The 25,355-nt window shown below is 39.1% G+C and overlaps 1 pseudogene across 1 annotated transcript; it reads left to right on the forward strand.

Annotated features, from left to right (window-relative positions):
- The first annotated feature begins 22,176 nt into the window (after positions 1-22,176).
- Entr1l3 (endosome associated trafficking regulator 1 like 3) lies at positions 22,177-24,336 on the forward strand (annotated as a pseudogene). The gene has a single exon (XR_015646466.1). The product of XR_015646466.1 is annotated as an endosome associated trafficking regulator 1 like 3 (transcript).
- The last annotated feature ends 1,019 nt before the right edge of the window (positions 24,337-25,355 follow it).

Below are 25,355 nucleotides of genomic sequence, written 5' to 3' on the forward strand. Positions count from 1 at the left end.
TTTAAGCTGCCACACTAGAGTTTTCAGGTGGAAATTCAGGATTTGAATTTAGACCCTGAGATTTACATAACAAACACTTTAATGACTAAGCTTCACCTGTGAAAATGAGTTCTCCTATCTCTGACACACCTATGTGCACAAATGCAAGCAGACACGTACACACACACACACACACACACACACACACACACATACACACACACACACACACACACACACACGCACACACATTGTTTTGTTTTGTTTTTTTTTAGGTGACTGAGATTTGAAAAGAGAAATGGATGCAAAAAGCTCTTGATTATTTGTTCCCATGACAACCTTGATGCCATCAGGTAGAAAACATGCTAATGCCACAATTACATTGTAAATGACTATTACAAATAGTTTGTAGTTTAAAGCTTTTCTATGATGAAAATACCACTTTAGCTTCAGCAGTAGAGGCAATAAGTGAAAGTCCTTCTTTTTATCTTTTTATTGCACTTTTATTCTTTGAATATATTTTAAAATACAATGTAAGTATTGTGCATGAGGTGGTTGCTTGAACACATATAGGTACACATGTGGCTAGAGATTGACATTGGATAAAATCTCTAATATTTCTTCATTGTATACATTAAGGCAAATTACTTCATTTGAAACAAGGGCTGCAAGATTAATTTAGTATAGTTAGCCTGCTTCATCTAATATTCTCTTGAATCCAACTCCAGCCTGTGGTATTGCTAGAGGGCCACTAGATTTACCCAGCATCAATGCAATAATGAATCTGAACTCTGAATAATTCTAACACATTTTTCTATCCTGATTGAATCTGGGGAGTTCTAACAATTATGGAGCAACTTCATTATCTGTGAAGCCATTTCCCTAGTCCTGAAATTAATATTTTTTCCTTTTTTAAAAATTAGTTATTTTTATATTTACATTTTAAATGTTATCCCCTTTCCCGGTTTCCCGGTTTCCCGGTTTCCCGGTTTCCCGGTTTCCCGGTTTCCCGGTTTCCCGGTTTCCCGGTTTCCCGGTTTCCCGGTTTCCTGTCCTTAAACCCCCTATCCCATCTCCCCTCCACCTTCTATAAGGGTGTTGCCCCACCCAATCACCCCACCCGTTCCCGCCTACCACCCTGACATTCCCCTAACTGGGTGGGGGGGTCCAGCTTTGGCAGGAACAAGGGCTTCTCCTCCCATTGGTGCCCAAAAAGGCCATCCTCTGTTACATATGCAGTTGGAGCCATGGGTATGTCCATGTGTACTCTCTGGGTAGTAGTTTAGTCCCTGGAAGCTCTGTTTGGTTGGTATTGTTATTCTTATAGGGTTGTGGTGTTGCAAGCCCCATTCAGCTCCCTCAATACTTTCTCTAACTCCTCCAATAGGGACCCCCTTTTCAGTTGAATATTTTGCTGCTATCATTCACCTGTGTATTTGTCATGCTCTGGCACAGTCTCTCAGGAGACAGCTATATCAGGCTCCTGTCAGCACGCACTTCTTGGCATCAGAAATTTTGTCTGTGTTTGGTGCCTATATGCATGTGGGCTGGATCCCCAGGTAGGGCAGTCTCTGAATGGCCATTCCTTCAGTCTCTGCTCTAGACTTTGGCTTCATATTTCTTCCTATGAACATTTTTGTTCCCCCTTTTTGGAAGGACTGAATCATCCACTCTTTGGTTGTCCTTCTTCAGCTTCATGTGATATGTGGATGGTATCTTGTATAGTCTAAGCATTTGTCTAATATCCCCTTATCTGTGAGTACTTACCATGTGGGGTGTGTGTGTGTGTGTGTGTGTGTGTGTGTGTGTGTGTGTTTGTGTTTGTGTGTGTGTGTGTGTGTGTGTGTGTGTGTGTGTGTGTGTGTGTGTGTGTGATTGGGTTACCTCACTCAGGATGATATTTTCTAGTTCAATCCATTTGACTATGAATTTCATGAAGTCATTTTTTTGATTAGCTGAGTCGTACTCATTCTGTAGATGTACCCCATTTTCTGTATGCATTCTTCCTTTGAAGGACATCTGGGTTGTTTCCCGCTTATGACTATTATAAATAAGGCTGCTATGAACATAGTGGAGCATGTGTCCTTGTTGTATGTTGGAGCATCTTTTGGGTATATTCCCAGGAGTGATATAGCTGGATCCTCATGTATTGCTATGTACAATTATCTGAGGAACCTCCAGACTGATTTCCAGAGTGGTTGTACCAGTTTGCAATCCTACCAACAATGGAGGAGTGTTCATCTTTCTCCACATCTTTGCCAGCATTTGCTGTCACATGAGTTTATGACCTTGGCCATTCTGACGGGTGTGAGTTAGAATCTCAGTGTTGTTTTGATTTGCATTTCACGAATGACTAAGGATATTGAACATTTCTTTAGGTACTTCACATTCATTTAATATTCCTCAATTCTTTGTTTCGCTCTCTACACCATTTTTAGCAGGGTTATTTGTTTCTGTGGATTCTAACTTCTTGAGTTCATTGTATATATTGGATATTAGCCCTCTATCGCATAGGATTGATAAGGATCTTTTCCTAATCTGTTGCTTGCTGTTTTGCATGAATGAGAGTGTCCTTTGCCTTACAGAAGCTTTGAAATTTTATGAGGACTCATTCGTCCATTCTTGATTTTAGAGCATAAGCCATTGGTATTCTGTTTAAAAAAAATTTTCCCCAGTGCCCATGTATTTGAGGATTTTCCCCCAGTTTTTCTTCTATTAGTTTGAGTGTATGTGGTTTTATGTGGAGGTCCTTGATAAACTTCGACTTGAGCTTTCTATGAGGCAATAAGAATGGATCAATTTGCATTCTTCTACATGCTGACTCCATTTGAACCAGCACCATTTGTTGAAAATGCTATCTTTTTTCCCACTGGATGATTTTAGCTCCTTTGTCAAAGGTCAAGTGACCATAGGTGTGTGGGTTCATTTCTGGGTCTTCAATTCTATTCCATTATTCTACCTGTATATTCAGGTCTGATAGAATTCTGCACTAAACCCATCTGGTCCCGGGCTTTTGTTGGTTGGGAGACTTTCAATGACTGCTTCTATTTTTTTAGGAGTTATGGGACTGTTTAGTTTCTCTGACCTTGATTTAACTTTGGTACCTGGTATCTGTCCAGAAAATTGTCCATTTCATCCAGACTTTCCTATCTTGTTGTATATAGGCTTTTGTAGTAGGATCTGATGATTTTTTGAATTTCCTCAGATTCTGTTGTTATGTATCCATTTTCATTTCTAATTTAATTAATTTGGATACTCTATATGTGCCCTCTGGTTAGTCTGGCTAAGGGTTTATCTATCTTGTTGATTTTCTCAAAGAACCAGCTGCTGGTTTTGTTGATTCTTTATATAGATCTTTTCATTTCTACTTGGTTGATTTCAGTCCTTAGTTTGATTATTTCCTGCCTTCTACTCTTCTTTGATGTATTTGCTTCTTTGTGTTATTGAGCTTTTAGGTGTGCTGTCAAGCTTGTAATGTATGCTCTCTTCTCTTTCTCTTTGGAGGTACTCAGAGCTGTGAGTTTTCCTCTTAACACTGCTTTCATTGTGTCCCGTAAGTTTGGGTATGTTGTGTCTTCAGTTTCATTAATTATAAAAACTCTTAAACTTCTTTCTTTATTTCTTTCTTGACCAAGTTATTATTGAGTAGAGTGCTGCTCAACTTCAATGTTTATGTTGGCTTTCTGTAGTTATTGTTGTTATTGAACATCAGCCTTATTTTGTGGTGTTCTGATAGGATGCATGGGATTATTTCAGTCTTCTTGTATTTGTTGAAGCCTCTTTTGTGTCTGATTATATGTTCAATTTTAAAGATACCATGAGGCGTTGAGAAGAAGGTATATCCTTTTGTTTTAGGATGAAATTTTCTATAATCTGTTAAATATATTTGGTTTAGGGGCTGGGGATTTAGCTCAGTGGTAGAGCGCTTACCTAGGAAGCGCAAGGCCCTGGGTTCGATCCCCAGCTCTGAAAAAAAGAACCAAAAAAAAAAAAAAAGAGTTCACCTTAGTGCATTTTCCTTTGATGTGTATAACATGTCCTTTCTTTACCTTTTTATAACTTTTGGTTGAAATCGATTGCATTTGATATTAGTATGACTGCTCCAGCTTATTTCTTTGGACCATTTGCTTGGAAAATTGTTTTCCAGCCTTTCACTCTGAGGTGGTGTCTGTCTTTGTCACTGAAGTGTGTTTCCTATATGCAGAAAATGCTGGGTCCTCTTAACATATTTAGCTTGTTAGTCTATTTCTTTTATTGGGGAATTGAGTCCATTGATGTTAAAAAAACTAAGGAATATTGATTGTTGTTTCCTGTTACTTTTGTTGTTAGAAGTAGAATTATGTTTGTGTGTCTCTGTTCTTTTGGGGTCATTGCAATCAGATTACTTTCTTCCTTTTTTGATGGTATGGTTTCTCTCCTTGTTTTGGAATTTACCATCTATTATCCCTTTTATGGCTGGATTTGTGGAAAGATATTGTGCAAATTTGGTTTTTTAATGGAATATTTTGTTTTTTCCATCTATCTTATTTGAGAGCTTTTCTGGATACAGTAGCCTGGACTGGCATTTGTGTTCTCTTAGTGTCTGGATGACATCTGCCCAGGACCTTCCAGTTTTCATAGTCTCTTCTGTTAAGTCTGGTACAATTCTGATAGGTCTGTTATTATACCTTTTTCCCTTACTGCCTTTAATATTCTTTCTTTGTTTTGTACATTTGGTGTTTTGACTCTTATTTGAAAAGAGGAATTTCTTTTATGGTCCAAACTATTTGGAGGTCTGTAGACTTCTTGTATGTTCATGGGCATCTCTTCTTTTTTTGGTTAGGAACGTTTCCTCCTATAATTTTGCTGCTGATATTTCCTGGCCCTTTAAGTTGGGAGTCTTCACTCTCTTCTATACCTATTATTCTTAAGTTTGATCTTCTCATTGTGTCCTGGAATTCTTGAATGCTTTGGGTTAAGACCCTTTTGCATTTTATATTTTTTTCACAGTTGTCTCAATGTTTTCTGTGCTCTCTTCTGCCACCAAGATTCTCTCTTCTATTTCTTGTATTCTGTTGGTAATGCTTGTGTCTATGACTCCTGATCTCTTTTCTTGGTTTTCTATCTCCAGGTTTATATACCTTTGTGCTTTCTTTTTTGATTCTATTTCTGTTTTTAGATCCTGGATGATTTTGCTCAATTCCTTCACCTGTTTGATCCTGTTTTCCTGTAATTCTTTAAGGGATTATTGTGGTTCCTTTTATTATTATTATTATTATTATTATTATTATTATTATTATTATTATTATTATTAACTTGAGTATTTCTTGTTTACATTTCGAATGTTATTCCCTTTCCCGGTTTCTGGGCCAACATCCCCCTCCCCTTCTATATGGGTGTTCCCCTCCCCATCCTCCCCCCATTACTGCCCTCTCCCCAACAATTACGTTCACTTGAGGTTCAGTCTTGGAAGGACCAAGGGCTTCCCCTTCCACAGGTGCTCTTACTAGGCCATTCATTGCTACCTATGAGATTGGAGCCCAGGGTCAGTCCATGTATGGTCTTTGGGTAGTGGCTTAGTCCCTGGAAGCTCTGGTTACTTGGCATTGTTGTTCATATGGGGTCTCGAACCCCTTCAAGTTCTTTCAGTCCTTTCTCTGATTCGTTCAACGAAGGTCCCGTTCTCAGTTCAGTGGTTTGCTGCTAGCATTCGCCTATGTATTTGCTGTATTCTTGCTGTGTCTCTCAGGAGAGATTTACATCCAGTTCCTGTTGGCCTGCACTTCTTTGCTTCATCCATCTTGTCTAATTGGGTGGCTGTATATGTATGGGCCACATGTGGGACAGGTCCTGAATGGGTGTTTATTCTGCCTCTGTTTTAATCTTTGCCTCCCTATTCCCTGCCAAGGGTATTCTTGTTCACCTTCTAAAGAAGGAGTGAAACATTCGCATTTTGATCGTCTGTCTTGAGTTTCATGTCTTCTGTGCATCTAGGGCAATTCAAGCATTTGGGCTAATAGCCACTTATCAATGAGTGCATACCCTGTGTGTTCTTCTGTGATTGGGTTACCTCACTCAGGATTATATTTTCCAGTTCCGACCATTTGCATATGAATTTCATAAAGTCATTGCTTTTGATAGCTGAGTAATATTCCATTGTGTAGATGTACCACATTTTCTGTATCCATCCCTCTGCTGAAGGGCATCTGGGTTCTTTCCAGGTTCGGGCTATTATAAATAAGGCTGCTATGAACATAGTGGAGCACGTATCTTTTTTATATGTTGGGGCATCATTTGGGTATATGCCTAAGAGAGGTTTAGCTGGGTCCTCAGGTAGTTCAGTGTCCAATATTCTGAGGAACCTCCAGACTGATTTCCAGAATGGCTGTACCAGTCTGCAATCCCACCAACAATGGAGGAGTGTTCCTCTTTCTCCACATCCTTGCCAGCATTTGCTGTCCCCTGAGTTTTTGATCTTAGCCATTCTCACTGGTGTGAGGTGAAATCTCAGGGTTGTTTTGATTTGCATTTCCCTTATGACTAAAGATGTTGAACATTTGTTTAGGTGTTTCTCAGCCATTCGGCATTCCTCAGCTGTGAATTCTTTGTTTTGCTCTGAACTCCATTTTTAATAGGGTTATTTAACTCCCTGCGGTCTAACTTCTTGAGTTCTTTGAATATTTTGGATATAAGCCCTCTATCTGTTGTAGGATTGGTAAAAATCTTTTCCCAATATGTTGGTTGCCATTTTGTCCTAACCACAGTGTCCTTTGTTTACAGAAGCTTTGCAGTTTATGAGATCCCATTTGTTGATTCTTGATCTTAGAACATAAGCCATTGGTGTTTTGTTCAGGAAATTTTCTCAAGTGCCCATGTGTTCGAGCTGCTATCCCAATTTTTCTTCTGTTAGTTTGACTATATCTGGTTTGATGTGGAGGTCCTTGATCCAGTTGGACTTAAACTTTGTACAGGGTGATAAGCATGGATCGATCTGCTTTCTTCTACATGTTGAACTCCAGTGGAATCAGCACTATTTGCTGAAAAAGCTATCTTTTTTCCATTGGATGGTTTTGGCTCCTTTGTCAAAAATCAAGTGGTTCATTTCTGGGTGTTCAATTCAATTACCTTGGTCTATCTGTCTGTCTCTGTACCAATATCATGCAGTTTTTATAACTATTGCTCTGTAATACTACTTGAGTTCAGGGATAGTGATTCCCCCTGAAGTCCGTTTATTGTTGAGGATATTTTTAGCTGTCCTGGGTTTTTTGTTATTCCAGATGAATTTGTAAATTGTTCTGTCTAACTCTTTGAAAAATTGGATTGGTATTTTGATGGGGATTGCATTGAATCTGTAGATCGCTTTTGGTAAAATGGCCATTTTTACTATATTAATCCTGCCAATCCATGAGCATGGGAGATCTTTCCATCTTCTGAGGTCTTCTTCAATTTCTTTCTTCAGAGGCTTGAAGTTCTTATTGTAGAGGTCATTTACTTGCTTGGTTAAAGTCACTCTGAGCTACTTTGTATTATTTGGGATTATTATGAAGGGTGTCGTTTCCCTAATTTCTTTCTCGGCTTGTTTCTCTTTTGTGTAGAGGAAGGCTACTGATTTATTTGAGTTAATTTTATACCCAGCCACTTTGCTGAAGTTGTTTATCAGCTTTAGTAGTTCTCTGGTGGAACTTTTGGGATCACTTAAATATACTATCATATCATCTGCAAATAGTGATATTGTGACTTCTTCTTTTCCAATCTGTATCCCCTTGATCTCCTTTTGTTGTCTGATTGCTCTGGCTAGAACTTCAAGAACTATATTGAATAAGTAGGGGGAGAGTGGGCAGCCTTTTCTAGTCCCTGATTTTAGTCGGATTGCTTCAAATTTTTCTCCATTTAGTTTAATGTTAGCGATTGGTTTGCTATATATGGCTTTTACTATGTTCAGGTATGGGCCTTGAATTCCTATTCTTTCCAGGACTTTTCTCATGAAGGGGTGTTGAATTTTGTCAAATGCTTTCTCAGCATCTAATGAAATGATCATGTGCTTTTGTACTTTCAGTTGGTTTATATAATGGATCACATTGATGGTTTTCCATATATTAAACCGTCCCTGCATGCCTGGGATGAAGCCTACTTGAGCATAGTGGATGATTGTTTTCATGTGTTCTTGAATTCGGTTTGCCAGAACTTTATTGAGTACTTTTGCGTCGATATTCATAAGGGAAATTGGTCTGAAGTTCTCTTTCTTTGTTGGGTCTTTGTGTGTTTTAGGTATAAGAGTAATCGTGAGTTCATAGAAAGAATTTGGTAGTGCTCCATCTGTTTCAATTTTGTGGAATAGTTTGGATAGTATTGGTATGAGGTCTTCTATGAAGGTCTGATAGAATTCTGCACTAAACCCGTCTGGACCTGGGCTCTTTTTGGTTGGGAGACCTTTAATGACTGCTTCTATTTCCTTAGGAGTTATGGGGTTGTTTAACTGGTTTATCTGTTCCTGATTTAACTTCGGTAACTGGTATCGGTCTAGGAAATTGTCCATTTCCTGCAGATTTTCAAGTTTTGTTGAATATAGGCTTTTATAGTAAGATCTGATGATTTTTTGAATTTCCTCTGTTTCTGTAGTTATGTCTCCCTTTTCATTTCTGATTTTGTTTTTCGGACACACTCTCTGTGTCCTCTCGTTAGTCTGGCTAAGGGTTTATCTATCTTGTTCATTTTCTCAAAGAACCAACTTTTGGTTCTGTTGATGCTTTCTATGGTCCTTTTTGTTTCTACTTCGTTGATTTCAGCTCTGAGTTTGATTATTTCCTGCCTTCTACTCCTCCTGGGTGTATTTGCTTCTTTTTGTTCTAGAGCTTTTAGGTGTGCTGTCAAGCAACTGACATATGCTCTTTCCGGTTTCTTTCTGCAGGCACTCAGCGCTATGAGTTTTCCTCTTAGCACAGCTTTCATTGTGTCCCATAAGTTTGGGTATATTGTACCTTCATTTTCATTAAATTCTAAGAAGTCTTTAATTTCTTTCTTTATTTCTTCCTTGACCAGGTTATCATTGAGTAGAGCATTGTTCAATTTCCACGTATATGTGGGCATTCTTCCCTTATTGTTATTGAAGACCAGTTTTAGGCCGTGGTGGTCTGATAGCACGCATGGGATTATTTCTATCTTTCTGTACCTGTTGAGGCCCGTTTTTTGACCAATTATATGGTCAATTTTGGAGAAAGTACCATGAGGAGCTGAGAAGAAGGTATATCCTTTCCTTTAGGATAGAATGTTCTATAAATATCTGTTAAGTCCATTTGGCTCATGACTTCTCTTAGTCTGTCTGCATCTCTGTTTAATTTCTGTTTCCATGATCTGTCCATTGATGAGAGGGGGTGTTGAAATTCCTACTATTATTGTGTGAGATGCAATGTGTGCTTTGAGCTTTAGTAAGGTTTCTTTTATGTATGTAGGTGCCCTTGTATTTGGGGCATAGATATTTAGGATTGAGAGTTCATCTTGGTGGATTTTTCCTTTGATGAATATGAAGTGTCCTTCCTTATATTTTTGATGACTTTTAGTTGAAAATCGATTTTATTCGATACTAGAATGGCTACTCCAGCTTGCTTCTTCAGACCATGTGCTTGGAAAGTTGTTTTCCAGCCTTTCACTCTGAGGTCGTGTCTGTCTTTGTCTCTGAGGTCTGTTTCCTGTAGGCAACAGAATGCAGGGTCCTCGTTGCGTATCCAGTTTGTTAATCTATGTATTTTTATTGGGGAGTTGAGACCATTGATGTTGGTAGATATTAAGGAATAGTGATTATTGCTTCCTGTTATATTCATATTTGGATATGAGATTATGTTTGTGTGCTTTTCTTTTCTTTGTTTTGTTTCCAAGACAAATAGTTTCTTGCTTTTTCTATGGTGTAGCTTGCCTCCTTATGTTGGGCTTTACCATTTATTATCCTTTGTAGCGCTGGATTTGTAGAAAGATATTGTGTAAATTTGGTTTTTTCGTGGAATATCTTGGTTTCTCCATTTATGTTACTTGAGAGTTTTGCAGGATACAGTAACCTGGGATGGCATTTGTGTTCTCTTAGGGTCTGTGTGACATCTGTCCAGGATCTTCTGGCTTTCATAGTCTTTGGCGAGAAATCTGGTGTGATTCTGATAGGTCTGCCTTTATATGTTACTTGACCTTTTTCCCTCACTGTTTTTAATATTCTATTTTTTTTTATTTTGTGCATTTGGTCTTTTGACTATTATGTGACAGGAGGAGTTTCTTTTCTGGTCCAATCTATTTGGAGTTCTGTAGGCTTCTTTTATGCCTATGGGTATCTCTTTTTTTAGGTTAGGGACGTTTTCTTCTATGATTTTGTTGAAGATATTTACTGGTCCTTTGAGCTGGGAGTCTTCACTCTCTTCTATACCTATTATCCTTAGGTTTGATCTTCTCATTGAGTCCTGGATTTCCTGTATGTTTTGGACCAGTAGCTCTTTCTGTTTTACATTATCTTTGACAGTTGTGTCGATGATTTCTATGGAATCTTCTGCTTCTGAGAGTCTCTCTTCTATCTATTGTATTCTCTTGGTGGTGCTTGTGTCTGTGGCTCCTTGTCTCTTCCTTTGGTTTTCTATATCCAGGGTTGTCTCCCTTTTTGCTTTCTTTATTGCTTCTATTTCCATTTTTAATTCCTTCACCTGTTTGATTGAATTTTCCGGGAATTCTTTCAGGGATTTTTATAATTCCTCTCTAATAGGCTTCTACTTGTTTATTTATGTTTTCCTGCATTTCTCTAAGGACGTTCTTTATGTCTTTCTTGAAGTCTGCCATCCTCATGATCAAATATGATTTAAAATCAAGATCTTGCTCTCCTGGTGTGTTTGGATATTCAGTGTTTGCTTTGGTGGGAGAATTGTTCTCTGATGATGCCATGTAGTCTTGGTTTTTGTTGCTTGGGTTCCTGCACTTGCTTCTTGCCATCAGATTGTCTCTGGTGTTACTTTGTTCTGCTATTTCTGACAGTGGCTAGACCGTCCCATAGGCCTGTGTGTCATGAGTGCTGTAGACCTGTTTTCATCTTTTCTTTCAGCCAGTTATGGGAACAGAGTGTTCTGCTTTTCGGCATGTAGTCTTTCCTGTCTACTGGTCTTCAGCTGTTCCTGTGGGCCTGTGTCCTGAGTCCACCAGGGAGGTTGCTTGGAGCGGCAAAGTTGGTCTTACCTGTGGTCCTGTGGCTCAAGTTGCTTGTGGGGGCCTGTTTTTGAGCTCTCTGTGAAGGCAGCAACCAGGAAGGCCTGTGCTGCCTTTTCTGTGAGCCCCTGTCCACTGGGGTCCCAGATGGCATTAGGTGTTTTCCTTTGGAGTCAGAAATGTGGGCAGAGTGTAGTCTCTTCTGGCTTCCCAGGTGTGTCTGCCCCTCTGAAGGTTTAGATCTCCTTCCCACGGGATTTGGGTGCAGAGAAGTGTTGATTCAGTTCCTTCAGGTCCAGGCGGTGTCTCTTCTTGTATCTCTTGAGAATTGTTTTTGTGACAGATATATGGTCAATTTTTGAGAAGGTTTATTCTCTTGTTTTAGGGTGAAATGTTCTGTATATATCTGGCAAATTCATTTGGTTCATAACCTCTATTAGTTTGAATGTGTCTCTGTTTAGTTTCTGTTTCAATGACCTATCCATTGGTGAGAGTTGGGTGGTGAAGTCTCCCACTACTATTGTGTGGGGTTCAATGTATGTTTTGAGCTTTAGTAAAGTTTCTTTTATCAATGTCATTAGAAACCTTACAACCAACAAATTCAGGGCCAGATGACATTAGTTCAGAATTCTACCATACCTTCAAAGATGAGGTAATACCAACTCTTCTATAACTATTCCGTAAAATAGAAATAGAAGGGACACTAGCTAATTCATTCTATAGAGCCACAATTAATCTGCTACTTAAATCAAACCAAGACCCAACAAAGAAAGAGAACTTCAGACTGATTTCACTTGTAGATATCAATGCAAACATACTCAATAAAATTACAGCAAACTGAATCCAAAAACACATCGAAACCACCATTTACCATGATCATGTATGTTTCATTCCAGGGATGCAAGGTTTGTTCAATATATGAAAATCCATTAATATAATCCACTATATAAGCAAACTCAACGAAAAAACACATGTTCATCTCATTAGATGCTGAAAAAGCATTTGACAAAATACAACGCTGTTTCAGGTTAAAATATTGGAGAGATGAGGAATTCAAAGCACATACCTAAGCATAATAAAAGCAATATATATCAAACCAACAGCCAATATCAAATTAAATGTAAAGATAGTGGAAACAATCACACTAAAATCGGGGACAAGACAAGGGTGCCCACTCTCCCTGTATCTATTCAACATAGTACTTGAAGTGCCTACTAGAGTTAAGAAGAAAATAAAAGGAGATCAATGGGCATACAAATTGGTCAAGAAGACATCAAGATATTACTATTTGCAGATGATATGATAGTATACATAAATGGCTGCAAAAATTCTACCAGAGAACATCTATAGATGATAACTTCAGCAAAGGGGCTGGATATAAAATTAGCTCAAACAAATCAGTTGCCTTCCTTTATACAAATGATGAACAGACTGAGAAAGACAATACTGAAATAACACCCTTCACAATAGTCACAAATAATATAAAATATCTTGGGGTAATTCTAACCAATCAAGTGAAAGAGCTGTGTGACTTGAACTTTAAGAGTCTCAAAAAAGTAATCAAAGGCCTCAAAAAATGGGAAGATCGCCCATGCCCGTGGATTGGTAGGACTGTCATAGTAAAAATGGTCATCTCCAGATTCAACATTATTCCCATAAAAATTCTAAAACAATTCTTCAAAGAAATGGAAAGAGCAATTCTTACTTTCATATAGAAAAACAAAAAACCCAAGATAGCAAAACAATACTTAACAATAAATAACTTCTCGGGGAAACACCATCCCTGACCTCAAGCTCTACTACAGAGCAGTAGTGATAAAAACTAAACACTATTGGTATAGATACAGATTTACAAACAGAATAGATTCAAAGACCCAGAAACAACTTTCCCCCCACCATGACAATCACCAGTTGAACTTTTATAAAGAAGCCAAAAGCATTCAGTGGAAAGAAAGACAGCATTTTCCACAAATGGTTCTGGTCCATCTGGTGGCCAGCATTAGAAAAAATGTAAATTGATCTATTTTTTATATCCTTGTACAAAGTTCAAGTCCAAGTAGATCAAGAACCTCCACGAAAATACCAGAAATAATGAATATAATAGAAGAGAAAGTGGGAAATAGCCTGAAATACAGGGAAAAATTTCCTAAACAGATCACCAATGGCTCAGGCTCTAAGTTCAAGAATTGGCAAATGGGACTTCATAAAACTGAAAGGCTTGTGTAAGGCAAAGGATGCAGTCAATAAGACAAACTGGCAAAGATTGGGGAAAGATCTTTACCAATGCTACATCTGATAGAGGGCTAATATCCAAAATATACAAAGAATTCAAGAAGATAAACACCAGAAAACCAAATAACCCAATTAAAAATGGGACACAGAACTGAACAGAGAATTCTCAGTTGAGGAATCTCCACACTTGATCTTAGCCAAAAGGCCGAGAAGCGATTCAGTTGAGGAATCTCAAATGGGTGAGAAGCACAGGTGTAATTTATATTTTGTAAATTACAAAATGGTAATAGCTATGCTCAGCTTGCATTTGAGAGAAAAGTTCCCTTTTTAATTAGACATAAAAGGTGAAGTGTAGATTGCTGGTTATGCAGGTGAGGGCTGGCAAAGGATGGGACAGGCCCAGTGGTTAGGCAGTGAGAAAGAGAGCTGGAGACAAAGTATTAGTAAGGGAAGAGAGAGGAGAAAGAGGAGGAGAACCAAAATGGAGTCAAAAAATGATGACCCAGATCCACGTGGCTTCAAATGGCCACAGGAAGTTAGGAATATTTCTTAAGGGATAGATTTTTATAGGTCAATTTATCCACTCGGTGAGTGGTTTATATCATTATCAATTGGTTGTGAGTTTATTGTTCAGACATTTTGTGGGGTTTGAATTTATTGATATAAATCTGATTGCAAAATTTAAAAAAAATTTCAACATCCATAGTGATCAGATAAATCAAATCAAAAAGACCCTGAGATTCCACCTTATGTGAATCAGAATGGCTAAGATCAAAAACTCAGGTGACAGATGATGCTGGTGAGGATGTGGAAAAAGAGAAACACTCCTCTATCATTGGTGGGATTGCAAGCTGATACAATCACTCTGGAGATCAGTCTGGCAGTTGCTCAGTAAAGTGTACATTGTACTACCTGAGGTACCACCTATACCACTCCTGAACATATACTCAAAAGATGCTCCAACATATAACAAGGACATATGCTCCACTGTATTCATAACAGCCTTATTTATAATAGCTTGAACCTGGAAAGAACCCAGATGTCCTTCAACAGAGGGATGGATACAGAAAATATGGTACATCTACCTAATGGAATATTATTCAGCTATTAAAACAAGGACATTATGAAATTTGCAGGCAAATGGAGGAATTAGAAAATATCATCCTGAGTGAGGTAACCCAGGCCAAAAGGACATATATGATATGTACTTACTAAGAGGTGGATATTAGCCCAAAGTACAGAATATTTAGGATAAAATCCACAGAATTTAAGATCTTAAACAAGCAGAAATGCCAAGTGAGGATGATTCAATTCCACATAGAAGGGGCAAGAAAATAATCATAGGAGGCATAGGGAGGGAGGGAGGCACTTGGATGGGAGGGGGAGAAGGAGGGGAAAGGGGGGACTGGATCAGGGATGGAGGAGCAGGAGTGAAGCCCAGGGGTCCAGTGGAATTAATGGAAACATGCAGCCTCAGAAGGTGGGAGGTGGGGAGACCCTTCATAGGAGTGACAATAGATGAACTTCTCTACAGTCAGGAGAGGAAATACATAGAGTCCACCTCCATTAGATAGGCCTTCAAGATTAGGAATGGTGTTAGCAACTCACAAATAATTTCTGAACCAGAAGTGTTCCTGACTTAAAGAACTGCAGAGACAAAAATGGAACAAAGAGTAAGGGGAAAATGATCCAGTGACCAGCCCAACTGGAGATACACCTCATGGAGAGACTTGGCTAATTATGCCTGTTCTCTGAGAGGCCCAACCAGAAGCTGACTGAAACAGATGCAGATATTTACACCAAGCATTGGACTGAAGTCAGGGATCTTTTGATTGAATTAGGGGAAGGATGTAAGTAGCAGAAGAGGAGGGCAACCCCATAGGAAGACAAGGAGTCTTAACTAACTAGCATGCCTGGGAGCCTCAAGACACTGAGCCCCCAACCAGGCAGCATACAGGACCTGGTCCAAGGGCCCTGACACAGCAGAGGACTGCCTGGTTTGGCCTTAGGGGAAGAAGATGGGCCTAATCCTTGAGAAACTTGAGGCTACAGGGAGGGAAGAAGTCTGCAGTGTGGGAGCATCCACTCAGAGACAGGGCCGAGGAGAAATGGGATGAAGAATTGTTGGAAGGGGAATGGGGAGGGGGCAATGACTGGGTTTTTAAATAAATGTAAATATAAATAATAACATAATGTTAAAAATAGAGATAGAACAAACTGATAAAATACAAGTAAAGGCTGGAGAAAAATGTCAGTAATAAGAACAGTAATAAATAGTAAATAGTCAAGAGTTGAGCACAGAGGGCATGCTGATATTCACAGCCTCTCTGTAGGATAATCACAAGATCAATGGATCTGTGGATAAATTAAAAAGACCCTGTCTCAAAATGAAAATGTTTTAAATGTCTAGGGAATGTATTTTAGCAGTAGACTTCTTACTATCTGATTCCAAAATATATTACTAAATAATGAAAAAACCTTTACCCAGTGATGGTGAGTTTTATTAGATTTCTCTATATGTACCCCCCATTTGAGTGTGGAAGAAGATTTGATTTGTAATGTTGACAGTTTGGAATGCTTTCATGTCACTAGGGTATTATTTGTGTCTGTCCCTTTATTGTAATATTTTAGCCAATGAAATTATGTGAGACAACAGTTTTACTAAATACCTTTACCAATCTCACACTATCACTTATTTCCCTTCAAATTACTTACTTAATTGAACATATACCTATGTACTTATAAATCACTAATGCTCATTCTTCTATACTCCTTTTTAATACATTATTTTCAATCTACCTAACTTCTAAGTTTCTCTCTCTTTCTCTCTCTCTCTCTCTCTCTCTCTCTCTCTCTCTCTCCCCCCACACACCACACACACACACACACACACACACACACTCATACACACACATATATGTTTGTGAGTGTATGTGTATGTGTGTGACTGTAAGAAAGAGACAGTGAGACAACAGCAGAATTCATAGCTGGGTAAGAGTTGGATGAATTTTCTCCTTAGTAGCTTTGCATATGGGTTTATGATTGTATTCAGGGGCACTTCAAAGGGAAGAACTCATGGCTGGCACTGTAAACACTGCCAAGAACTGATGGCTAGGAAGATCCTTTGCTTAAGGTGTGTGTGGGGTTTCATGTCCCACTCTTATTGTGCTAAATTAACATTAAACTAAATGGAGAAAAATTTGAAGCAATCCGACTAAAATCAGGGACTAGACAAGGCTGCCCACTTTCTCCCTACTTATTCAACATAGTTCTTGAAGTTCTAGCCAGAGCAATCAGACAACAAAAGGAGATCAAAGGGATACAGATTGGAAAAGAAGAAGTCAAAATATCACTATTTGCAGATGATATGATAGTATATTTAAGTGATCCCAAAAGTTCCACCAGAGAACTACTAAACCTGATAAACACCTTCAGCAAAGTGGCTGGGTATAAAATTAACTCAAATAAATCAGTAGCCTTCCTCTACACAAAAGAGAAACAAGCCAAGAAAGAAATTAGGGAAACAACACCCTTCATAATAGTCCCAAATAATATAAAATACCTTGGTGTGACTTTAACCAAGCAAGTAAAAGATCTGTATGATAAGAACTTCAAGCCTCTGAAGAAAGAAATTGCAGAAGACCTCAGAAGATGGAAAGATCTCCCATACTTATTCAATATAGTACTTGAAGTCCTAGCCAGAGCAATCAGACAAAAAAAAAAAGGTCAAAGGGATACAAATTGGAAAGAAGTCAAAATATCACTACTGGAGATGTTGTGATAGTATATAAAAGTGACCTTCAAAGTCACTTCAAAGTGACCACCAGAGAATTTCTAAGCCTGATAAACAACTTCAGAAAAGTGGCTGTGTATAAAATTAACTCAAACAAATCAGTAGCCTTCCTCTACTCAAAGATAAACAGGCTGAGAAAGAAATTAGAGAAATGAGACCCTTCATAATAGTCACAAATTACATAAAATACCTTGGTGTGACTTTAATCAAGCAAGTGAAAGATCTGTATGAGAAAGAAATTGAAGAAAATGTCAGAAGATGGAAAGATCTCCCATGTTCATGTATTGACAGGATTATTCTAGTAAAAATATCCATTTTTCCAACAACAATCTACTGATTCAATTCAGTCACCATCAACATCCCACCTCAATTCTTCATAGAGTTAGAAAAAGCAACTTGCAAATTCATTTGGAATACCAGAATAATAAGCAAAACAAACAAAAATAAAACCATGAGAGTCAAAAACTTTTTCAACAATAAAAGAAATTCTGAGGGAATCACCATTCCTGAATACACCTCAAGCTGTTTTAGAGAACAATAGAGATCACAGCTGCACAGTATTTGTACAAAGACAAGCAGGTAGATCAATGGAATAGAAACGAACACCCGGAAATGAACCCACACATCTATGGTCACTTGATCTTTGACAAAAGAGCTAGAATCGTCCAATCGAAAAATGACAGCATTTTCAGCAAATTGAGTTGGTTCAACTGGAGGTCACCATGTTGAAGAATTCAAATCAATCTATTCTTTTTTTTATTTTTTTTTTTTGGTTCTTTTTTTCGGAGCTGGGGACCGAACCCAGGGCCTTGAGCTTCCTAGGCAAGCGCTCTACCACTGAGCTAAATCCCCAACCCCAAATCAATCTATCCTTATATCCTTGTACCAATCTCAATTCCAAGTGGATCAAGGTCCTCCACATAAAACCAGATACACTGAAACTATTAGAAGAGAAAATGGGGAAGATCCTCACATATATAGGTACAAGGGAAATTTTCCTGAAAGAATACCAATGTCTTTTGTTCTATGATCAAGAATTGACAAATGTGGTCTCATAAATTTCAAAGCTTATGTCAAGCAAATTACACTCTCAATAAGACAAAATATCAACTAAAATATTGGGAAAATATTTATGCATCCTACATCTGATAGAGTTTTTATACCTAATATATGCAGAGAATCAGCAAGTTAGACTCCAGAGAATCAATTAATCCTATTAAAAATGGGATACAGAGCTAAATGAATTCTCAGCTGAGGAATATTGAATGTGTGAGAACTACTTAAAGAAATGTTCAACATCCTTTGTCATCATGGAAATGCAAATCAAAACAAATCTGAAATTCTACCTCACAGCAGTTAGAATGGCTAAGACCAAAAATTCAGCTGACAACAGATGCTGGAAAGGATGTAGAGAAAAAAGAACACTCACTCTTCCATTGTTGGTGGGATCGCAAGCTGGTACAACCACTCTCAAAATAAGGCTGCAGGTTCCTCAGAAAATTGGACATAATACTACCTGATGACCTATCTATACCACTTCTGGGCATATAGCCTAAAGATGTTCCAACATATAACAAGGACAAATGCTCCACAATGCTCATTGCAGCCTTATTCATAATATCCAGAATCTTTAAAGAACCCAGATTTCCTTCAATAGAGGAATGGATACCAAAACTATGGTACATTTACGCATTCATCTATTAAAAACAACAATTTCATGAAATTCTCAGGCAAATGAATAGAACTTGATAAAATCATTCTGAGTTATGTAACCCAGTCAGAAAGAATATACATGGTACGTACTCACTGATAAGTGGATATTATCCAAAAAGAAGCTCAGAATATCCATGATCAAACTCCCAGAGCATGTAAAACCCAAGAAGAAAAAAGATCACACCAAGGTGTGGAAGCTACAGTAGGGAGAAGAGAAAAATCTGTGGGAAGTAGAATGAGAGAGGAATATGGGATGGAGAGAGGAGGGGGCGGGAAATAGGAGCCTGTTCAGAAATGAGAGATCACGGAGATATATAGAGGGTAAAGAATGTGAAAGGAGGCATGTAGCAGTTGTTAAGAGGCAACTGCATTAGCCACTAGAAAAGCCCCAATGCCAGGGACCCATGAGATTTCCCGGACACAACAGGGAGGACTTTAGCCAAAATACCAAATAAAGGGTAGAGAAAACCTGTAGAGACCATATCCAGTAGACAGGCATGGTCCCCAGTTCAGTGATTGGGGCTACCCACATGCCTCAATAATATTAATCCATAATTGTTCCTGTCAAAATGAAATGCAGGGACAAAGAGTAGAGCAGAGACTTAGGGAAAGACCATCCAGAAACTGCCCCACCTAAGGATCCATCTCATCTATGACACCAAACCCATACTATATTGCAGATGCTAAGATGTGCTTGCTGACAGGAGTCTGATGCAGTTGTCACCTGAGAGGCTTTGCCAGAACATGACAAATACAGATGCAGATATACACAGCCCAAAATTGGACTCAGCCTGAGGACTCCAATCAGGAAGTTTTGCTAAGGATTTTAGGAGTTGAAGGCATTTCCAACCCCACAGGAAAAAGAACAATATCAACCAAGCAGACACTCTAAAGCTCCCAGGGACTAAACCACCAACCAAAGTGTACACATGGAGTGACACATGGCTCTTGGTTGATATGTAGCAGAGGATAGGCTTTATCTGACATCAGTGAGAGGAGAGGCTCTTGGTCCTATGAAGGTTTGATGACCCAATATAAGGGAATGGGCCATGGAGGTAGGAGTGAGTGGTTTGTTGGGGGAGAACCTATATAGAAGCAGTAGGAGGGAAAGGGTTAAAGGGGGCTCGTGGAGGGGAAAATCAGAAGGGAGATAAGATGTAGAATGTAAATAATAAAATAACCAATTAAAAGAACCAAGTTACAGTATAAAAATATCCTCTATTTTATGTTTTGTGTGTAGGTGTCTTGTTTTTATTCATGTCTATGTACCTATTCATACAGAGGTACATGAGGGCAGAATAGTATGTTAGATCCTGTGGTCCTGGAATTATAAACATCATAGTCATGAAAGAGAAAATTATTCATCCTAAGTGCAGACATGAAAACTTATCCGATTACAATGAACAAACTAAATTTTATATTATCAGTACCTTAGAAAAATATTTGAAACAATATTCCACTAAAATCTTAAACCTCAGGCTCGAGAGAAAGAGCAAAGTCTGGATGATATATACAGAAAATTAATTACACAGAGTTTGTTTGTAGATACAGAAGAAAGGCTTGTAAGAGCCAGAGATCAGGGAATTTGCTTTAAGATTGCATCTCCTTGTTATGTCAAATGGTATATCCAGAATCTATTACCAACATCACTTCCCAAATATGAGCTAAAAAGGAATGACAAAAACAGGCATACCAAAGTGGACAAAGAAATGCCTATGAGTCCTCAAGCCTACACATTAATTTATTGGGACTTATGGAATGCTGAGAGGAGAATTAGTCTTCCACTGTGAAAAGCATAGCACATTACTGTCTAGTGACAAAGTGAGTCTTAAAAACATAAGGGCTCATGTTATTATATGAACCAATCAGGTTATGTTTAGAAACATAAATGCAATAATCATTAAAAAGAAGATGGCATGAATATGAAAGAGAACAAAAAGAGCTTTATTGGGGCTTTGGGGGGAAGCTCAGGAGGAATGTTCTAATCATATGATATTCTCCAAACATTCAATAAGAGAACAGCTAAAATAGCATTACCATGTTACCCAATAACTGCATCTTTGGTATTTGTCCCAGAGACATGACAATGGATATTCCCACAAATCTTAACACATGTGTTGTACATATGGGGCATGCCAACAGTCTCCTCTAAACTGGAGGGTAATCACAATATCCATGGCTGTATGGACCAATATAAATAACTCTGTCTCAACATTAAAATATTTTTCATGCCTAGGGAATATAGCTGAGTAGTAGCGATCTTACTCTGTCATACCAAAAGATATTACCAAACAATGAGAAAAAATAACTTACTGAGCAATGTTTAGTTTTACTAGATTGCGCTAAGTGAATCACCAAAAAGATAGTGGAAGCAGATTATTGTTGTTATGTTGTGTCTTTTCAATGCCTAAGTGCCAGTAAGGAGTTTTGTGTCTGTTTCTATATCAAAACTTTTCAGCAACTAAAATTATATCAGACAACATTTCTATACAACATCCTTTCCAATGTCACTCTATTACATCTCTTCCATGTAATTTTCTATGTAAGTTTGGTAGGTAGCATCTATCTACATGTGGATTATTTGTGTTTGTCTGTCTTTCCTTCTTTTTTCAACATTGTCTCTCTACATATCAGCTATATCTATATGTGTGTGTGTGTGTGTGTTTTATACAAAGGACATGTCAGATATGTCAGATATATCTCCTTATTTTAAGTTTAGGTATATATACACATGTGTATGTGTATATGTAATGTTTGTACATGTGCATTTGCATATCCATGTGCATGTGTGTGCATGTATATGTATGTATAGGTATGTATAGGTATGTGGATGTGCATGCTTATGTGTATGGATATTTTGTATATGTGGATGTTAATGTATATATGGATGCATATCTGTCTATCTATCATATATATATATATATATATATATATATATATATATATGAACTCTAATTCTAATTCTGTTTCTTTTCGCAAATGATGTAAGTATTTGTATTGGCACATGATTCTAATCCTATCTCAAGGGTGAAGAGTGAGGTTTGCAATTCTTGATAGGCACAAGATCTTAAATGATACATTTCTCAAAATATAAAAGGGACAGCTATATCCTCCGTCCCCATTTCAAGGTTCATGGGATATGAAGAAAATGGTAGCGGAACAAATGAGAGGATGGGGAGATGCACATCCAAAGGATGTCTTTCTGACACGGTGTAGCTCACTCACTGCTCAACATACCACTGCTATAGGTGTTAATGCAGAGGCCTCCAGCAAATTGAAACTTCAATATTTTATTATGAATGAGAGAGGCCGGCAGGCTTCCGGCCGGCCGCGCCGGATGAGGCAGGGGCTGGCGACGGCGTTGTGGGCCATGGGGCCGCGGCCGGGTTAGGGCACGGCGATGTCGGGCTACGCGCGGCGGCAGGGCGCGCCCCCACTATCGCGGACGCGGAGCCTCGTAGTTCCCGACGATTTTGGCTATGGAAAGGGGAAATGTACTAAACAAGGTCCGTCGGGAGCCCATGAGACGCGCTTTGGAGGTGACAAACTTGAAGACCTTGAAGAAGCCAATCCATTCTCCTTCAAAGAGTTTTTGAAAACCAAGAACCTCAGCCTGTCAAAAGAAGACACAGCCACCAGTCGAATTTACCCGAAGGAGGCCTCGAGGCACCCACTGGGACTAGACCACAACTCCCCTGTCTCCCAGCCCATGGGATATGGCCTGGAATATCAGCAGCCATTTTTTGAAGACCCAACAAGAGCCAGCAACCTAGAGGAGGATGAAGAGGACGGGTGGAGCAGAGCCTACCTGCCGTCTGCCGTGGAGCAGACTCACTCCATGAGAGCCACGCAGAACTCATCGCCCTGTGGCACCTACCTTTCCTTCTTTTCCAACGCGTCAGAGCTGGCAGGTCCTGAGTCTTTGCCCCCATGGACACTGAGTGACACTGACTCCAGGCTCTCCCCAGCGTCTCCAGCTGGGAATCCTAATGTAGACTTTGCAGCTCATGAAGAATCCTTAGGGGACAGACACCTGCGGACGCTGCAGTTAAGTTACGAAGCACTGAAAGATGAAAACTCTAAGCTCAGAAGAAAGCTAAGTGAGGTTCAGAGCTTCTCTGAAACTCAAACAAAAATGGTCAGGACGCTCGAACGGAAGTTGGAGGCGAAGATGATCAAGGAAGAGAGTGACTTCCATGACCTGGAGTCAGTAGTCCAGCAAGTCGAACAGAACCTCGAACTGATGACCAAACGGGCTGTAAAAGCAGAAAATCATGTCATGAAGCTGAAACAGGAAGTAAATTTGCTCCAGGCACAGCTCTCCAACTTCAAGCGAGAAAACGAAGCCCTGCGGTCAGGCCAGGGTGCCAGCCTTACCGTGGTGAAGCAGAACACCGATGTGGCCTTGCAGAACCTCCATGTTGTCATGAACAGTGCACACGCATCTATAAAGCAGCTGGTGTCTGGAGCAGAGACACTGAACCTTGTTGCTGAAATCCTCAAGTCTATCGACAGAATTACTGAAGTTAAGGATGAGGCAGACTCTTGAGAATACGACCTGCCGCCGGGTCCCGGCACCTCTGCACCGATGGCACCACACAGCTTCCAACTGTGTTCCTAACTAAGCAGTCCTCACCAAACCATCTCACAGCCTAAGCACGTGACCGGGCACCTGCAATACAGGGCTCCTTTCCACCGGTTGCACCTAACAGTTTACATGAAGTCCTTTGGGGAAGTCCCACTGTTTGATAGACTCACTGATTTACTGGAAGACATTTTTATAAAACCCAGCAATTTTTAGAAAGCACTAAAGCTGAAACAACAGTTTGGTAAAAAGCTTCTTCCACTGTCCCCTCAGATTTACCTATAGGATGAGCTCCGGCTCAGGGCCAGTTTTACTAAGCAGAACACTAAGTGAGCCAGTGTGGAAGCGAGCAGCCTGTACAGGACTCTTGCTGTCACTCTGCCTCACGAACAGACGTTGACATTGTGGCCTTCACGGACGGCTCCTGCTGTCAGCAGCCTCACCGAGGCAGCACCACTCGGTAGATGCTGCTGTCCTACCAGGACCCTAGTACCAAAGTCACAGACTGCATTGCAGAGCGTCACACACGCACTACTCTGGGCTACCAGCTTCGGGAAGCCATTTGAGGCTGTTGGTTTTGATGAGTGTTAACGTGTCAGTGCATCTTTTGCATAGTGCGGTTCAGACTGGAATTAGAGCACACACCTACCTGCCTCAGGTCAGCACCAGTTCTTTGGGCTGGCTGGCTGGTTTTGAAGGACAAGCAGACAAAAGCAGCACCCTGTGCTGTGCTGAGGGGTCAGGGTTTGGGGACCACTTTCCTATAGATTTTTTAAATTTCCCTCTTCCCCTCCTGTTGAGATCAACAGCTTTCTTATCTAAATAAATCTTGAAGATCAAAAAAAATAAAAAAATAAAAATAAAAAAATAAAAAAAAAATAAAAAATGAATGAGAGAGGCCAATCAAGTCACAGCCCTCTTCCCTAGGGGCATATTGGCAGTTACCTGTTGTATTGAAGAGAGACCATTGATTCTCTACCCCTTTCTGAGGAACTAATATTAATTAACAGTTTGAAGGGAAGAGAATGTCCTTTTCTTCAAAGGGGTAGCTAAGGAATTGCCCTTTCTCCCCACCCCCAAGCAAAAGATGCCAAGAATTTCTAATTAAATTCTGTGGCTCACAAAAAACTAGAAAGCCCAAAACAAAGAAGGAAGGAGACTTGTGAAGAAGAGGATTTCAGTAGGTCAAGGGGGGATGGTGAGAAAAATTGAGTGGCTAAAGACTATATAAATGTATGAACATGAAAAACAAGAGAAAAACTAGAGAAATAAATGTGTGAATAATCAAATGGTTTTGTACAAGTGAAGAGGAATTTTGTACTTAAAGGAAAAGAAATACTTTAAAAAGAGTTAATTTTATATATAACTTGAATATGTCTCAACAGCATATACTTACAAGAAAATTAGGCTTCCAAAGAGATCCAGATCATAGTCAACAAGTCCTGTATCTAACATGTGTGTATTGTCATCAGAAATAGTGGCTTCCTTCTTCTTCTGGGAGGCAAGCAACAGCAATGGGATAGCCTGCCTTACTTCTGTACTCTCTTGGATCAATAACAAAATGGTATGGTTTCTGTGACAGTTACTGGGATTTTTGTTTAATAGACTATGACTTTTGGAAAGGCATGTTTGTACATGCCAAGACACATTAAAAATAAGTATGAATAACAATAACGTGTTGCCAACAGATATTTATATAGGGTAGATCAATAGGACAAAGTACAAGACACAAATATGTGTTCTTCAATCACAATAAAAACAACAGAAAGTCCACATACAAATGGAAGAAGAACAAAGCTCTACTCAACAATAACTCGGTCAAGGCAGAAATGAAGAATGAAATTAAAGACATCTTAGAATTTGATGAAAATGAAGGCACAATATACCCAAACTTATGAGACATAA

Source organism: Rattus norvegicus, chromosome X (assembly GCF_021556685.1).
Source record: "Rattus norvegicus strain SHRSP/BbbUtx chromosome X, alternate assembly SHRSP_T2T, whole genome shotgun sequence".
Taxonomy (NCBI): Eukaryota; Metazoa; Chordata; class Mammalia; order Rodentia; family Muridae; genus Rattus; species Rattus norvegicus.